The sequence below is a fragment of the Pongo pygmaeus genome, chromosome 1 (assembly GCF_028885625.2).
Source record: "Pongo pygmaeus isolate AG05252 chromosome 1, NHGRI_mPonPyg2-v2.0_pri, whole genome shotgun sequence".
Taxonomy (NCBI): domain Eukaryota; kingdom Metazoa; phylum Chordata; class Mammalia; order Primates; family Hominidae; genus Pongo; species Pongo pygmaeus.
The window spans coordinates 21,330,848-21,348,459 of record NC_072373.2 but is presented as its reverse complement, the minus strand read 5'-3'; positions in this window follow the sequence as shown (position 1 = coordinate 21,348,459).

Genomic DNA, 17,612 nt, shown 5'->3' with positions numbered 1-17,612 from the left:
GACACGTGCTGGAGCTCTCTTCCAGCTGTTGCGTAGTTTGTTCTTTTTATTTCTGAGTTGTTTTTCCTAGGGTGTGAGCCACGTCTGTTTGCCCATCCGCCCATTTGTTTTGGGCTGAATCATGTCCCCCCAACAATGTCACAGGCTGAAGCCATCATCCCCAGGGACTCAGAATGTGACTGTGTTTGTAGACACGATGTTCACAAACGTTGATTAAGTTAAAATGAGGTCAGATGGGAGGGCCCTAATTTAATCTGACCATGTCCTGATAAAAAGAAGAAATCTGGACACACAAAAAGACCCCCGGGGTGCACACAGGGAGGAAGGGCCATGTGAGGGCACAGGGAGAAGGCAGGGGCTGCCAGCTGCGGAGAGAGGCCTCGGAGGAACCAGTCCTGCCCCCTTGATCTCGGACTCCTGCCTCCAGGACTGTGGGAAAATCAGTGTGCTGGTGGCTGAAGCCAGTCGAGGCAGCATTGAAGGACACGTGGGTTGTTTGCAATTGTTGCTGTTACACCTAAAACTGCCATAAATATTCATGGTCAATCTACTGTGTGAACATGCGCTTTCATTTCTCTGGGCCTGGAAGTGTGATTGCTGGGCCATATAGTAACTGCCTGTTACGTTTTGTAAAAAACTGCTCAGCTGCTTTCCAGAGTGGCAGTCTGGTTTCACCTTCCACCAGCAGTGTGTGAGTGACCTGGTTTCTCCACGTCCTCCCCAGCACATGGGGTGGTCACTGCTTTGTAGTTCTCCCCATTCTGATCTAAGCGTGGTGACCTCATGCTGTGATATGAGTTTGTATTGTGTTGATGGCCAATGCCGCCGAACATCTTTTCATGTGCTTACTTGCCATCTGTACATCCTCTTTGGCGAAATGTTTTTTGCCCATTTTCTTTTCTTTTTTTTTTTTGACATGGAGTCTTGCTCTGTCGCCCAGGCTGGAGTGCAGTGGCACAATCTCAGCTCACTACAACCTCCGCCTCCCAGGATCAAGTGATTCTCCTGCCTCAGTCTCCTGAATAGTTGGGATTACAGGTGCCCACCACCACGGCCTGGCAATTTTTGTATTTTTAGTAGAGATGGGGTTTCACCATGTTGGACAGGCTAGTCTCGAACTCCTGACCTCAGGTGATCCGCCCGTCTCGGCCTCCCCAAAGTGCCGGGATTACAGGCGTGAGCCACCGCACCCAGCCTCTTCTATGTTTTTCCTACAAGCTTTGTAGTTTTATATTTTCCGTTTAAGCCTGTGATCCTTTCTTTTTTTTTTTCAGTTGATGCATATTTTTGGGGTACATGTGATAATTTAATACATTCATACAGGTTGTAGAGATCAAACCAGTATACTTGGGGTGTCTTCGTCACCTTCACCATTTGCTTTATGCTAGAAACATTTGAATTACTCTTTTCTAGCTATTTGGAAATGTATAATCGATTATTGTAAATTACAGTCACCCTACTGCTCTCTGAAACAGTAGGTCTGATTCTGTCAAACCATGTATTTGTACCCGTTTATCAACTTCTCTTATCTCTACCTCCCCACCTTCCCTGGCCTCTGGGACCCACTAGTCCTCTCCATCTCCACGAGGTCCACTGTTTCAGCTCCCACATGAAAGTGAGAACACACGAAGTTGTCTTTCTGTACCTGGCTTATTTCACTCAACATAAAAGACCTCCAGTTCCGGGCCGGGCACAGTGGCTCATGCCTGTAATCCCAGCACTTTGGGAGGCTGAGGCAGGCAGATTACAAGGTCAGGAGATGGAGACCATCCTGGTTAACACGGTGAAACCCCATCTCTACTAAAAATACAAAAAATTAGCCACTGTAGTGGCACGATCTTGGCTCACTGTATCACTCCAGCCTGGGTGACAGAGTGAGACTCTGTCTCAAAAAAAAAAAAAAAGACCTCCAGTTCCATTCATGTTGCTGCTAGTGACAGAATTTCCTTCTTTTTTATGCATGAATAAAGTAGTAGATATCCACTGAGTATAAGTACCATATTTTCTTTTCGTTTGACCTGGAGGCTCACTCTATCATCCAGGCTGGAGTGCAATGGCGATCTCGGCTCACTGCAACCTCCACCTCCGGGGTTCAAGTAATTCTCCTACCTCAGCCTTCCGAGTAGCTGGGATTACAGGCACCTGCCACCGTGCCCAGCTAATTTTGTATTTTTAGTAAAGACAGGGTTTCACCATGTTGGCCCGGGTGGTCTCGAACTTCTGACCTGAGGTGATCCTCCCGCCTCAGCCTCCCAAAGTGCTGGGATTATAGTTTCTTTATAATGTGTATATAATGATGTGTATAAGTACCATATTTTTAGATATAAGCCATTTTCACTGCAGTGAGATGATACTTCAGTATAGTTTTGATGTGCATTTTTTTGATGATCAATGATGTTGAATATTTTTCTGTATACCTATTGGTCATTTGTATGTCTTCTTTTGAAGAATGTCTATTTGGATCTTTTGCCCATTTTTAAATCAGATTACTATATTTTTTTCCTGTTGAGTTGTTTGAGCTTCTTATATATTCTGATTATTACTCCCTTGTCTGATGGGTAGTTTGTAAATATTTTCTCCTATCCTGTGGGTTGTCCCTTCATTTTGTTTCCTTCGCTATGCAGAAGCTTTTTAGCTTCTTGTTTGCTTTGGTTGCCTGTGCTTTTGAGATCTTACACAGGAAACATTTGCCCACACCGATGTCCTGCAGAGTTTCTCCAATGTTCTCTTCTAGCAGTTTCATAATTTCAGTTCTTACATTTAAGTCTTTAATCCATTTCGAGTTGATTTTTGTATATGGTGAGAGATAGGGGTCTAGTTTCATTCTTCTGCATATGGATATCCAGTTTTCCCAGCACCATTTATTGAAGAGACTGTCTTTTCCCCAGTATATGTTCTTGGCACCTTTGTCAAAGATGAGTTGGTTGTAAATGGTTGGATTTCTATCTGGGTTTTCTATTCTCTTTCATTGGCCTATGTGTCTATTTTTATGCCAGTACCATGCTGTTTTGGTTACTATAACTCTATAGTATAGTTTGAAGTCTGGTAATGTGATGCCTCCAGTTTTGTTCTTTTTTCTCAGGATAGCTTTGGCTATCCTGGGTCTTTAGCTGGGTCTTTTGTGGTTCCATGTAAATTTTAAGATTTTTTTTTTCTATTTCTGTGCAGAATGTCATTGGTATTTTGATAGGGATTGCATCAAATCTGTAAATTGTTTTGGCTAGTACTGTCATTTTAACAATATTAATTCTTCCAATCCATCATCAGGGAATATCTTCCCATTATTTGGTGTCCCCTTCAGTTTCTTTCATCAGTGTTTTATAGTTTTCCTTTTATAGATCTTTCACTTCGGTAAAATTGATTCATAGGTATTTTATATTCTTTGTAGCTATTATTATTCATGGGATTGTTTTCTTGATTTCTTTTTCAGATTGTTTGCTATTGGCCATGATCCATTTGGAGGTAATTTTTGTGTAAGGTGCAAGGTTTAGGCTGAGGTTCACTTTTTCCGTTTTGTGGCTGTCTAGTTGCTCTGGCACCATCTGTTGAAAGGGCTGCCCTTCTCCACTGAATTGGAGCTGCACCTTTATAGAAAGGAATCAGTCTTACATATTTGAGGGGGCTTCTTCTGGGCTCTCTATTCTGTTCCATTGATGTGTGTGTCTGTCCCTCAGTGGATGCCACACTGCCCTGTTTCTGTGGCCGTGTACGGTAGGAAGACTCACCAGCAGGTACAGCAATTCTTCCCACTTCCTTCTTTTCTTTCAAGATGGTTTTAGCTGCTGGGGGTGGTGGTGGCTCACTCCTGTAACCCCAGCACTTTGGGAGGCTAAGGCGGGTAGATTGCTTGAGCCCAGGAGTTCGAGAGCAGCCTGGCCAACATAGTGAGACCCTGTCTCTACAAAAAAAATACAACAAAAACAATAAAAATTATCCCGGCATGGTGGCAAACACCTGTAGTCCCAGCTTCTTGGGAGGCTGAGGTGAGAGAATCGCCTGAGCCCGGGAGGTCAAGGCTGCAGTGAGCTGAGATTGCACCACTACACTCCAGCCTGGGTGACAGAGTGAGACCCTGCCTCAGGAAAAACGAACAAACAAAACAAAAAACAAAAAAAAACCCAGAAACAAAAAAATAAATAGTTTTAGCAACTGTTGTGCCCGTGCCTTTTCATATAAATTCTAGAAGTAGCTTGTCTATGCCCATGAAAACCCTTGCTGAATATTGATAGGAATTGAATTAAGTGTGTAGATCCTTTTGGGGAGCACTGGCTTATTCTGTGAAGTAGGCGATAGTTGTGGCCCTTCGTGGCTCCCGTGTGGCCCCGGTAGAGTCCCAAGATCCATGACACAGTCTTCCTTTTCTTTTAGGCTCCGATTCTTGAAGTGCTACCAGATAGGCAGCGTCCCTATGGGGTCCTTGCCAACAAAGCCCCTCTATGACCATATTGTGGTCTTTAGGTAAGAAAAGACTGGGGCTGTGTGGCCGTGGCTGAACTGGAGTGCCACGTGGCCTCAACAACTCTCAGGACGTCCTCTGGATCCCTGTGGCTTATGTCCTGGCCACATGCCCCAGAGTTGGTCCTCATGCCTCATGGTCCTGCTTATTATTTCTGCACTGGGAGAGCCAACCTGTGGGGCCCAGGCGTTGTGGGCAAGATCATGGTCCCTTCCTTCACCCAGCATTCAGATCAGGGACAATAACAGGCGTGGCCATGGTCCAGCAAAGGACCAACAGTTACAGCTGAGAGAATTAATTTAATGTGAATGCTGACCTTCCTCTCCTGACCCTTCTGAGAAATCTCAGAGCAGCATCTTCTGAACCAGCGGCTTCTCTGTTTCATTTTGCTCCGATACAACAGGATGGGCTTCCTGGGCATGAGTCCCGGACGTGAGTCCCGGGCATTTGGCTGCGTTTCTGAGGCTGTGGTCACCAGGGAGCAGCCACATTCTCCCGACAAGTCCCTGCGAGTCTGAGCCCAGCTTTGTGGTCTCAGCTCACTCGAGGTCAGTTGAGGAGGCCTCCAGGTAGGGACGCACCAGTGCCCTTGAGAACGGAGCACTGTGTGTCTGATGGTGACCATGGGGTGGCATTGAACAGAGGTGTGTCCCATGTGCCTGGCTGGAATGCAGGAAGAAGAGCTCTCAGAATTGATGAAATATGAGAAATTAGTTTAAAAAATTTTTATTTTTAAAAATTGTGGTGAAATACACATAAAATGTACCCTTTTAAACCATGTTTAAATGTCTCGTTCAGTGGTATTCAGCACATTCACGGGGTTGTGCAGCCACCACCCATCTCTAGACCTCGTTTGTTTTCCCAGCCTGAAATTGTTCCCATCAAACACCAACTCCCCATACCCTCCTCAGCCCCTGGAACCACCATTCTCTCTTCTGCCCCTGTGACTGTGACGACTCCAGGGGCCTCTTATGAGTGGAATCACATGGGATTTGTCCTTTTGTGTCTGCTGCATTTCATTCAGCACGTTGTCATAGCCTGTGTCAGCATCCCCTTCCTTTTCAAGGCTGAATACTATTCCATCATGTGGATGGCCCGCATTGTGTTTATCCATTCATCTGTGGGTATACATGTGGGTTGTTTCCACCTTTGGTTACTGTGTATAGTGGTGCTGTAAACATGGGTGTGTTTACAGCAGGTAAACACACCTGCTGTCTTCAAGACCCTGCTTTCCATTCTTCTGGGCAAGGCTGGGCATGTTGGCTCACATGTGTAATCCCAACGCTTTGGGAGGCTGAGATGGGTGGATCACTTGAGGCCAGGAGTTTGAGACCAGCCCAGGCACCATAGTAAGACCCCATCGCTACAAAAATAAAATAAAATTCCTCTGGGTATCTATCCAGAAGTGGAATGGCTGGATTATGTGGGAGTTTTGTGTGTCGTTTTTTGAGGAACCTCCATACTGTTTTTCATTATAGCTGCAGCATTTTACATTCCCAGCAGCAGTGCGCAAGCATTCCCGTTTCTCCACATCCTTGCCAACACTTGTTATTTTCTGCTTTTGGATAGTGGCCATCCTAATGGAAATGAGGTAATTTCTTTTTTATTTTATTATTATTATTTTTTTGAGCCTGGGTTTCACACTATCGCCCAGGCTGGAGTGCAACCTCTGCCTCCCAGGTTCCTGCCTCAGCCTCTTGAGTATCTGGGACTACAGGCGTGCGCCACCATGCCTGGCTAATTTTTGTATTTTTAGTAGAGATGGGGTTTCACCATATGGCCAGGCTGGTCTCAAACTTCTGAGCTCAAGCTCACCTGCCTCAGCCTCCCAAAGTGTTGGGATTACAGGTGTGAGCCACTGTGCCTGGCCTGGTGCAAGGTAATTTCTCATTGTGGTTTGATTTGCATTTCTGTAGTTATTATGTTGAGCACCTTCCCATGTACTTTTTGGTTGGTTGTGTGTCTTCTCTGGAGAAGTGTTTGAGTCGTTTGCCCGTTTTAAGGTCAGATTGTTTGTCATTTTGTTTATCCATTCATCTGATGCCTGGGCTGCTTCCACCTCGTGTCCATTGTGAGTAGTGCTACTCACATCACCTGGGTGGACAGACAGTTCATTCCATTTTCAAGCAGTCACTGACAGTGTCGCAACTGGCCCTCCTCACAGCGTTGCAACATATTGAGGCCAAACCCAACCAGCCCAGGAAGGACCCCCGGGTGGGGGCCCATAGGGTGCTGGGTCTGCAGTCTTCCACTGTGGGGCAGGGCGGGGGCACTGTTCAGAAACTGTCCTTAGCGGAGGAAAATGATGCTTTTTTCCCTGCAGTCCCCAATAAGCGTTCTGCTGCAGAGAATGGAGGGCTGCTGCGAGGAGATCCCAAGTGGTGAGGGTTTGCATTCCTCCTGCGGGCACACGGCCTGCGGGCACACGGCCTGCGGCCCAGGCGCCAGGTAGACTGGTCAGCAGAGGCGTTTCTTGGATTTAATTTCCCGACTGGGAATGGGTTGAGCCCCTTCTGTTCCTCTGTGTATTGGCCACACCCATTTCTTTCCTGTCCCAGGCCTTTCCAAGTCCCTTGTCCTTCTCGCTGATTTTGTAGGCGTTATCTGCCTATCCTTGTCAGTTCTGTGTATTGCCTGTATTTTCTGTCAGTGTGAGGCTTGTCTTTCACTTTCTTTAATGGTGTCTTTTGGGACAGGAGTTTTTAATTCCAATGCAGTGAACTTTTATTTATTTTTCTTAAGGTTTGTGCTTTCTGTGCCTTGCTTAAAAATTCCTTCCCTGCCCTGACCTCATGATACTAACTTGTAAGACTTCTGTAGTTATGCCTTTCTATTAATGAATGAATGAATGAATGAATGAGAGGGTATCGTTCTGTCACCCAGGTTGGAGTGCAGTGGCGTGATTATGGCTCACTGCAGCCTTAAATTCCTGGCCTCAAGCAATTCTCCAACCTCAGCCAACCAAGTAGCTGGGACCACAGGCATTGCGCCACCATGCCTGGCTAGTTTTTGTAGTTTTTGTAAAGACGGGGGTTCGCCATGTTGTCTAGGTTGGTCTTGAACTCCTGGGCACAAGCAATCTGCCTGCCTTGGCCTCCCAGGGAGCTGGGATTCCAGGTGTGAGCCACGGCGCCTGGCCTGGACCTTTCTTCTGTAGATTTTTAATCTACTTGGGGTTGGTGTGGATGTATGGTGTGAGGTGGAAATTAACATTTTCTGGTTGACATAACTAGCTGTCCTAACACCATTCACTGAAAGTTATCTTTCCCCACTGACCCAGGGTGCCACTTTGGTCAGACTCCATGCGTTCACCTGTGTGAGTTTGTTTCTAGACTTATCATTCTGCTCCACCCTGTCTGTTTGTCTGCTTCTGTGCTGGTACCTTGATGTCTTAATTACTGTACCATGAGGATCATTCTTAGTAACTGGCATGACACTATCACAAGCTAAGGTCTTCTTCAAATAACATTTTGACTTATTTGTGTGAATTTTAGAGTCAGCCTGTTTACACACATACTCATGCACACACACAATAGCATTTTGATCAGCATTGCATTAAATGTGTAGGTCAAGTTGGGGAGAACTGACGTCTTTGTGTTACTGAGTTTTCAAGGCCAAAAACATTGCATATCTCTTGCTTATTTATGCCTACTTTAATTCTGCAAAGTTTGTATAATTTTTCTGAAGTCCTTATATATCTTTTGTTAAATGTTATTTATTTAAAATAATTTTAATACTGCGGCAAAAGGCATCCTTGAGAAATTGCATTTATCTAATTTTTTGTTACTGATGTTTAGAAATAAATTTGCTAAATTTTAAATGTTCTTAGTAATTATTTTCTATATAGGTAGCTTGGGGCTTTTACTTTAGACAATCATATGATCTTAAATTAATGACAGTTTTGTTTGTTTTTGGTAATCCATAATTGTTTAGTTTTTTTCCCATTCCTTTCTCTGATGGGTTAAGTTAAACAGGGGTGCTGGTGCCTCACTTGGCTCTTGATCTTAAAGGAAAGTTCATCATTGTTTTACCACTTGGTCTAGTGGTTGTTGGCATTTCTTGGTAGGTACTCTTTTTGAGGTTGAGAAAGTTCTTATAACTGGAAATCCTAGTTTGCTAAGTTTTTTTTTTTTTTAATCACAAATGGTTGTTGAAGTTTATCAGTTTTGGGGAGTATGAATTGAAATGATGATTATGTTTTTTGAGGAACTTGTCCATATCACCTGTTTTCAAATTTATTTTTATAACATTTGATACGGTTTGGATCTGTGTTCCCACTAAATCTCACATTGAAATGTAGTCCCCAGTGTTGGAGGCGGGGCCTGGTAGGGGGTGTTTGGATCATGAGGGCAAATCTCTTTAACATCTAGCTTTGATCCTCTGAACTGGAGTCCTGCATCCTTGAGACAACTCCACACTCATGATGGAGTGAGAATGACAAAGGCAAACAATACCTCAACATCACCATGGAAACCACTGGGACCTTGGGGGTCATAAGAGGGCCCCAGGGACCCACAGGCTGCTGGGATCACACTTTAAGAACCACTGCTCTGCTGCTCTGATCAGCTCCTTATACTTGCTGCTCGATAAGTGTTTGAGGTTGCTCCTGTCTTCAACCCAGCTGGGACCTGTTATTTTTTAACTGCAAATGGGATGTGTATTTGTTGAATAAAATTTAACAGTACGGAAGCACATGGAGTAAAAAGCCTGTCCATTTTCCATCTTCTTGAAGGGCACCATGGTCAGCAGTCTGTGCTCACCTCCAGATGCATCCGTGCGTGCAGACATAGATGTCTCTACTCACACACTTATATCCACACACAACACTTTCAAGTGGCCCTTTTCCCAGCTTAGCTGGGGTTGCACCCTCGATGTTCTGCAGCTTGCCTTTCCATGCTGGGTACAGGTGTCATCATGGTGAATTTTATGTGTCAACTTCACTGGGCCACGGGATGCCCAAACATTTAGTCAGACATCATTTCTGGTGTATCTGTGAGGATGTTTTTGGAAGAAATTAGCATTTGAGTCAGTGACTGAATAAAGCAGATTGCTTTTCCAAAGGTGGGTGGGCCTCGTCCAATCAGTTGAGAACCTGAATAGAACAGAAGGGCTGAGTAAGAGGGGACTCCTCCTGCCTGAATGTTTTGAGCTGGGACGTTGGTCTTTTCCTGCCTTTGGACACAAACTGAGACATTGGCTCCTCCTGGGTCTTGAGCCTACTGAGTTTCAGGCTAGAATGGTACTGTGGGCTCCCTGGGTCTTCAGCCTGCTGACCGCAGATCTTAGGACTTCTCAGCCTCCATAGTCGTGTGAGCCAGTTCCTTATAATCACTCAGTCTATCGGTCTGTTATCTATCTATCAATATCTGTCAGTCATCCATCTCCATCCAAGTATCCAATCTATCTAGATCCATCTATCAATCTTCTGTACCTACCTGTCAATAATCTATTTATCATATCTATCCATCCATCCATCCATCCGTCTATCTCATGTATCATGTATCTTACTGGTTCGTACAGAACCAGTGAGAGACACTTATATCCATCTCCTGTTGTTTCCGTTTCTCTGGAGAATCTGGAGTAATATAGGTGTCATCCCCCATCAGTTCATGAGGGTCCACTGCATTTTTTTCTGTGATTGCCCCCACCTTTGACAGACCTGTCCTGTGATTCATTTGATTCTTCCCTTGGTGATTGAGTTTGTTGCCAGTTTTTTTTTTTTGCCACCATCAGCTGTCTTGAATATTCTGTTTTTAAAAACCTTATTTTGTAGAGACAGAGTCTCCCCATATTGCCCAGGGTGGTCTGGACCTCCTGGCCTTAAGCAATCCTCCTGCCTCAGACTCCCAAAGTGCTGGGATTACAGGCATGAGCCACTGTGCCTGGCCTTGAATATTCTTGTATCTGTATCGTAATGCATGGGTAAGAATTTCTGTAAGTCACCTGTGTAGCAGACATCTTTTTCAACATTTGTTTTTGGTGTCTTTTGTTGGATAGTCATTTTACATTTTAATGTAATTAAATTTATTTTTTTCCTTATTTGGGTTGTGTGCTTTTTTGGTGTGTCTTGTTGAAGAAATACTTGCTTGAAAATGTTCTCAATTGTATCCTAAAAGTGTTCGTTTTGCTTTTTTTTCCAGTTGAGTTTTAAAATTCCTCTCAGCTTAATTTTAAAAAATTCCATCCCCTACTCCCCCTGCAGACCCTGGCAACCATCAGTCTACTTCCTGTTTTTACGGATTTACATTTTCTGGATATTTCATATAAATGGAACCATACAATATATAGCCTTTTGTGTCTGGCTTCTTTCACTGAGCATAATGTTTTCAAGGTTCATCCATTTTGTAGCATGGATCAATACTTCATTCCCATCTGTGGCTTACTAATATTCCATTGTATGAATATACCATATCTTGTTTATCCATTTGTCTGTTGATAGACATTTGGGTTGTTTTCATCTTTTGACTATTGTAAATCATGCTGCTGTGGACAAGCAAGCATGTATAAATTTTTGTGTGGACATATGTTTCAATTCTCTTGGGTATTTATCAAGCAGTAGAAGTGATGGATTATATGGCAACTCCATGTTTAATCAGCTTGAGTTTCGTGTATGGCATTGTATTTATTTCCTACGTCTGTTGTAATAAATAACCACAAATTGAATGGCTTAAAACAATAGACTTTATTCTTCCATAGAGGTCCGAAATCAAGGGGTGGGCAGGGTCATGGTCCCTTCAGAGGTTCCAGGGGACGATCCTTCCGTGCCTCTTCCAACTCTCAGTGGCTCCAGGTGCCCCTGGGCTTGTGGCCACATCCCTCCAGTCTCTGCCTCTGTCTTCACGTGGCCACTCTCTTCCTGTGTGTCTCTATATCATCTCATCTCTGTGTATGTCTATCTCTGTGACTAAATTTCTCCTTCTTATGAGGACACCAGTGGTTGGATTAGGGCCCACCCTGAAGACAGCATCTTAACCTGATTGCATCTGCATAGCCCCTGTCCCTCAGTAAGGTCCCATCCACAGGTTCTGGGAATGAGGAGTTCAACATATCTTTTTGGGAGGACACCACTCAACCCATAATAAGTGTGAAGTAGTACTCCAGTTTTATTTCTTTTTAGAAGAAATAAAAGATATCTTGTTATCCAGAACATTTTTCTCACTCCTCCATAGGGTCACCTTGGTATCTGAATATGTGAGGGCCTGTTTCCAGGCTTTCTTTACTTTCGTTGGCCTGTTTTTCTAACCCCAAGTGACTGTCTTAATTACTACAGCTTCCTGAGTAGGTTCTTAGCACATTCAAGAGTCAATGCTTAGAGAGTAGAGACTGTTTCTTGCTGGGACTGTTTTCTCTGCACACTGTCCTTAATGGCCTGTTCTCTTGACTCTTCTAGATGTGCTAGCCCTGGCGCTGGCTGCTGAAGAGCTAGCAGTGGCCACATGGAAGCCCTGGAGAGCTTAGTGGTGTGCCCTACAAATGACTCTGTCCAGGGCATCTCCCAACACAGCAGTGGGACAAGAAGACAATGACGGGATGTTGCATGAACTGACCCTCAGAACCCAATGTCCAGGAGAACATGAATTGGGATCTTGAAGTTCTTCAGAAAGATCAGAGTGAGCGGTGGCCCTGAGTCACTCTGTAGCAGTCATGGCAGTGAGAAGAGCCACTCTCTAATCATAATGGAATTGCAAGATTGCCAAATTAAGTCACCCAGTTAATTGTGGCCCTTAATTTTACTCTAGGAATCTGTGCTGTCCTAATCTTAGCATTTCCAGGGAGACATGGCAGCTGTTGGGGGCAGGAGGAATCACCGTGTTCCATGTGACCACCAGGCTCTACAGGCTCTAATTTTAAATTATGACAGGGAGGGAGAAGGCTGAGAACCATGCTGCTGACACTGAGACAAGGGTTCCCAGAGGTTCATTTTCCCTGGACATGGCAAAAAGACTTTGCACAGCCTTTTCAAAGATTTGGCAAATACTATGGGCCAATTTTTATATGCATTTTCTGGCATTTATTTCAGTGGATGGAGGATAGATTATTAAAATTCCTGCACTTTACATTTTAAAAATCCTTTTTTTTTGAGATGGAGTCTTGCTCTGTCGCCTAGGCTTGGGGGTGCAGTGGCACAATCTCGGCTCTCTGTAAGCTTTGCCTTCCAGGTTCACGCCATTCTCCTGCCTCAGCCTCCCTGGTAGCTGGGACTACAGGGGCCCGCCACCACGCCCAGCTAATTTTTTGTATTTTTAGTAGAGACAGGGTTTCACTGTGTTAGCCAGGATGGTCTTGATCTCCTGACCTCATGATCTGCCCACCTTGGCCTCCCAAAGTGCTGGGATTACAGGCGAGAGCCACCATGCCCGGCCTAAAAATTCTTACACAGGCTTTGCTTCATGAAACCCTTTATCAAAATTGTTTGGTCATTTTTCGACTTTCACCTGAGTTGATAATTGCAACTGAATTCATCTTGAACATTGAGAAAACAGTAAGGACCCATGAGAGAATTTTTAGAAGTCAGCCAACAATATCCCAGTCCTCACCAGCAAGTGGTTTAAAGCATCTTTCAGAATTTGAAATCAGTTTTAATGATGATCACTAACATGAATCATGTTAACATAATTTTAAGCATGTTGTACTTAATGTTCTGATTGAGATTTTTTAAAGATTGTTTTAATTGCTGTTTTGGTGAGAAGAAATGATTCAGGAGGTCTGTGCTTTGTTACCTGTACCCACATGGTGCTCAAGGTTGGGTGAGGGAAAGATGAGCAGTTAAACACACAAAGGTAGGAATTCCAGATCATCAGAGTCATTTAATTTTGTTTTGGACAAGAAACGTTTACATGCTGAATCACTCTGCCTTGTTTTTTTTAATCCCATTGTCTCCTGGTATCCATTGTTTCCAATGAGAAATCAGCTGTTAATCTCAGTGGGCTGCCCTTGTATGTGAGGAGGTGGTTTTCTCATGTGTATGTTGGTGTGCCTAATGGTGTCCCAGATTTCTTTAAGGCTCTGTTCATTTTCTTCATTCTCTCTGTTTTTTAGATTGCAGAATCTCTATCAATCTATCCTTAAGTTCTGACTCTTGGTTTTCCCTGCCAGTTAAAAACCTACCACTGAGCTTCTCTATTGAGTGTTTTATTTCATACATTGTACTTTTCAACTTCAGAATTTCCATTTGGTTGTTTTTATAATTTCTGTTTCTTTATTCTGTATTTGATGAGACATCATCATTGTACCTCCCTTTACTTCTTTAAGTGTGGTTTCCCTAAGTTCTCTGAACATATTTATAATAGCTGCTTTGAAGCCTTTGCAAAGTCCAACATCTGGATCCTCTCACAGTTTATGTTGTCTGTTCTCCCTCTCCCTCCAGTATGGGATACTTTCCTGTTCTTTACATGCCTCGTAATTTTAATTTTTGTTGAAAACTGGATATTTCAGGCAATATATTGTATCAACTATGGATTCTGATTCAATTCCTCCCTCTCTTGGATTTCTTTTTCAGTTGTTTGCTTATGTATTTGTTTAGTGATACATAACTGGGTATTTATCCAAAGGAAAGGAAATTAGTATATCAAAGGGCTTCCTGCACCCCCATGTTTATTGCAGCAGTATTCATAATAGCCAAGATGTGGAACCAACCTAAGTGTCTACCAATGCCTGAATAGATAAAGAACATGTGGCATATATACACAATGGAATATAATTCAGCCATCAAAAAGAATGAAATCATGTCATTTGCAGTAACATGGATGGAACTGGAGGTTATCATGTTGAGCGAATAAACCAGGCATGGGGGTCATTTTGACCCAGTCTTTGAGGTTTGTTCTGACCCAGGACATTCTTCTTAGCTGTGTCCTGCTGAAGTTCCTCTGGTGAACTAGCTGGCCTGAGGTTGAGCTTGTTGGTCTTAGGTAAGAGGAACAGTTGTTTTCAAGAGCACCCTTAGGGTTGAACTTCCTTTCCCATGTGCTATTTCAAATAAAGTCAGTTCCTATGGGGAGCGCTTTAGAACTTTCTGTTCTTATGAACTTCTTTTCCCCTTTGGCAAATCTTGGAGTCAGTTTTCTGGGCAGTGGCAGCCTGTGGTCTTCTTGGTTTGCATCAAAGACCAGATATACATGTCCTATGATTCCGCAGACCCTGAACTGTTCCAGTAACCCAGCTGTGGAGTATCTGACTGGGAGCTCCGTGACAAGGCTTGGTGGTGTGCAGACTTGGTTTCCAGTAAGATTCTGCAACTATTTTTCTAAAGACACACACATACCTGTTTGAGCGGGAGCCAGGCATGGCTGACTTCCCCACAGAAGGGATAGGGCTGGGTGTCACTAAAGGCCAAGCCCTCTGCTCGTGAGGCTCTCACACCATCTTAGGAGTGAAGCTGATGGGCATCTCAGACTTGGCTTTCTCTGGCACAGGTAGGATTTAAAAATGAGGCATAGACTTTTCCTATGCATGTGTGACATGCTAGACACATGGCCTTTAAGACCACATTCAGGTCCGGGTGTGGTGGCTCACGCCTGTAATCCCAGCACTTTGGGAGGCTGAGGTAGGCAGATCATGAGGTCAGGAGTTTGAGACCAGCCTGGCCAATATGGTGAAACCCCATCTCTACTGAAAATACAAAAATTAGCCAGGTGTGGTAGCATGCACCTGTAGTCCCAGATACTCAGGAGGCTGAGGCAGAAGAATTGCTTGAATCCAGGAGGTGAAGGTTGCAGCGAGCCTAGATCGCACCACTGCACTCCAGCCTGGGCGACAGAGCGAGACTCCATCTCAAAAACAAAACAAAAACCAAAACAAACAAACAAAAAACACATTCTGAAACCATCAGGGAGATTAAAAGAGGCACAAATACTTCAAAACCAAGGTAATTACCGACCCTGTCTGCTGAGGCAACATACAGTGGCATTGTGAAGAAATGTGCTCACTGCAGCAGAAAGCCACTTCCTTACAGAGTCCCATCCTCGGGGATGGGTTTCCCAGCGCTCCTGCACTCAGGTTTCACGTGTCTGTCCCCAGATCTGCTCTTTTCATTCATGATACAAACTCTGCAGGGTTCTGACCACAGGCTCGCCTTTGCAAAGACAACGTGATTTTCCTTCTAAAACTCAGCCAGAGCTACCTCTGTGCTTCAGAGGAACTGGTCCCAGCCCTGTGATCGGTGGGCACGGAGTCCTGGCATGCCCAGCCCTTGCCGTGTTGTGATTGGTTGTCTCAGTGGCTAGCTCTTCACTTTCCCCCATTCTTCTTATTGTGTTAAAATACAGAGAACACAACATTTACCATTTTGACCATTTTAAGTGTCCAGTTCAGTGGCATTAAGCGCATTCATGTGGTTGTGCAGCCATCACCATCACCCATCTCCAGAGCTTCTTCATGTTCCAAACCTGACAATCTGTCCCCATGACACACCAATCCCCATACCCCCACCCGAGCCCTGGAGCCCCCATTCTGCCCTCTGTCTCCATGGGCATGAATCCTCTGGGGATCTCACAGGAGTGGAATCAGTCTTTGTCTTTCTGTGCCTGGCTTATTCACTCAGCATAATGTCCTCAAGAATTATCTCTATTGCAGATGTTACAAATGTCCTGCTTTTAAAAACTGAATTAAAAATAAACTGAAGGCCCGATGCAGTGGCTCCCACCTGTAATCCCAGCACTTTGAGAGGCCAAGGTGGGTGGATCACCTGAGGTTGGGAGTCCAAGTCCAGCCTGACCAACATGGTGAAACCCTGTCTCTACTAAAAATACAAAATTAGCTGGGTGTGATGGCGCATGCCTATAATCCCAACTACTTGGGAGGCTGAGGCAGGAGAATCGGTTGAACCCGGGAGGCAGAGGTTGCAGTGAGCTGAGATTGCACCATTGCACTCCAGCCTGGGCAACAAGAGTGAAACTCCATCTCAATAAATAAATAAAATAAACTGAATAGCCATCCTTTGTGTGTATCCACCACCTTTTGTTCATCCACTCATCTGTTGATGGACACTTGGGTTGCTTCCAGCTCTTGGCTGTTGGGAATAGTGCTGCAATAAATGTGGGTGGGCCGGCTGCGGTGGCTCACATCTGTAACCCTGGCGCTTTGGGAGGCTGCAGCAGGAGGATCACTTGAGCCCAGAAGGTCAAGACCAGCCTAGGCAACATAGTGAGACCCCATCTCTATTAAAAAATGTTTTAAAATTAAAAATAAAATGGGTGTACAAATATCTTTTCGAGACCCTGCTTTCAATTCTTTTGGGTGCATACTGATAGATGGAATTGCTGGGTCACATGGGATTCTATATTTAATTTTTTAGGAACCAGCATACTGTTTTCCACAGCAGCTGTGCACCAACTCTTTATTTTAATAAACCTTCTACAATGTAAAAGTGAAATAAATGATCGTATTTAGTAATTGTCATTTTTCTCTCTATAATTTACCTTATCTAAAAAGGTAGCATTTTCCATTTTACTTCCCATTTTTGGTGTGACTTTGCCTAATTTTGTAATAGATGATTTTAAAAATATATTTTGTCACCATAGAATAGATTTTTTTTTTTTTTCCCAGCACAAACAGAAAAACCAAGAGCTTCTACCCCTTGGTCTTGAAATAGAAACAAAATGGACAAACCCATTTCAAATTAGGAGAACAAGAGAATTAAAATAAGAGATCTTTTCCTCCATAATAGCATTTCTTGTTGTCAGACCAGCTTTACAAAGTAGCCTAACGTGTGATCTAAAGAGGAACGTGCTGAGGTAGGCCCAGGAGAAAAATCCCAGGAAGACAAAGGCCCTATTATTTTTATGGTGCAATTTAATACACATGAATAACTTTGTAAACTAGGTGTTTTTCAAAACAGCTTTAGTCTGTTTCTAATATATAAGGAAAATAACTTTCTTTTGTTTTATGCTACCTAAGTGTGTGGTGTCTATCCAATATGTTACTAGCGTACATGTTCACTGTAGCTATTCGTAATAGCCAAGATATGGAGTCAACTTGAATGTCCAAGAAAACATGGTACATATACACAATGGAGTATTATTCAGCCATCAAAAGAATGAGATCCTGTCATTAGCAGCAACGTGTATGGAACTGGAGGTCATTATGTTAAGTGAAATAAGCCAGGCACAGAAAGGTAAATATCGCATGTTGTCATTCCTATGTGGGAGCTAATTTGCGC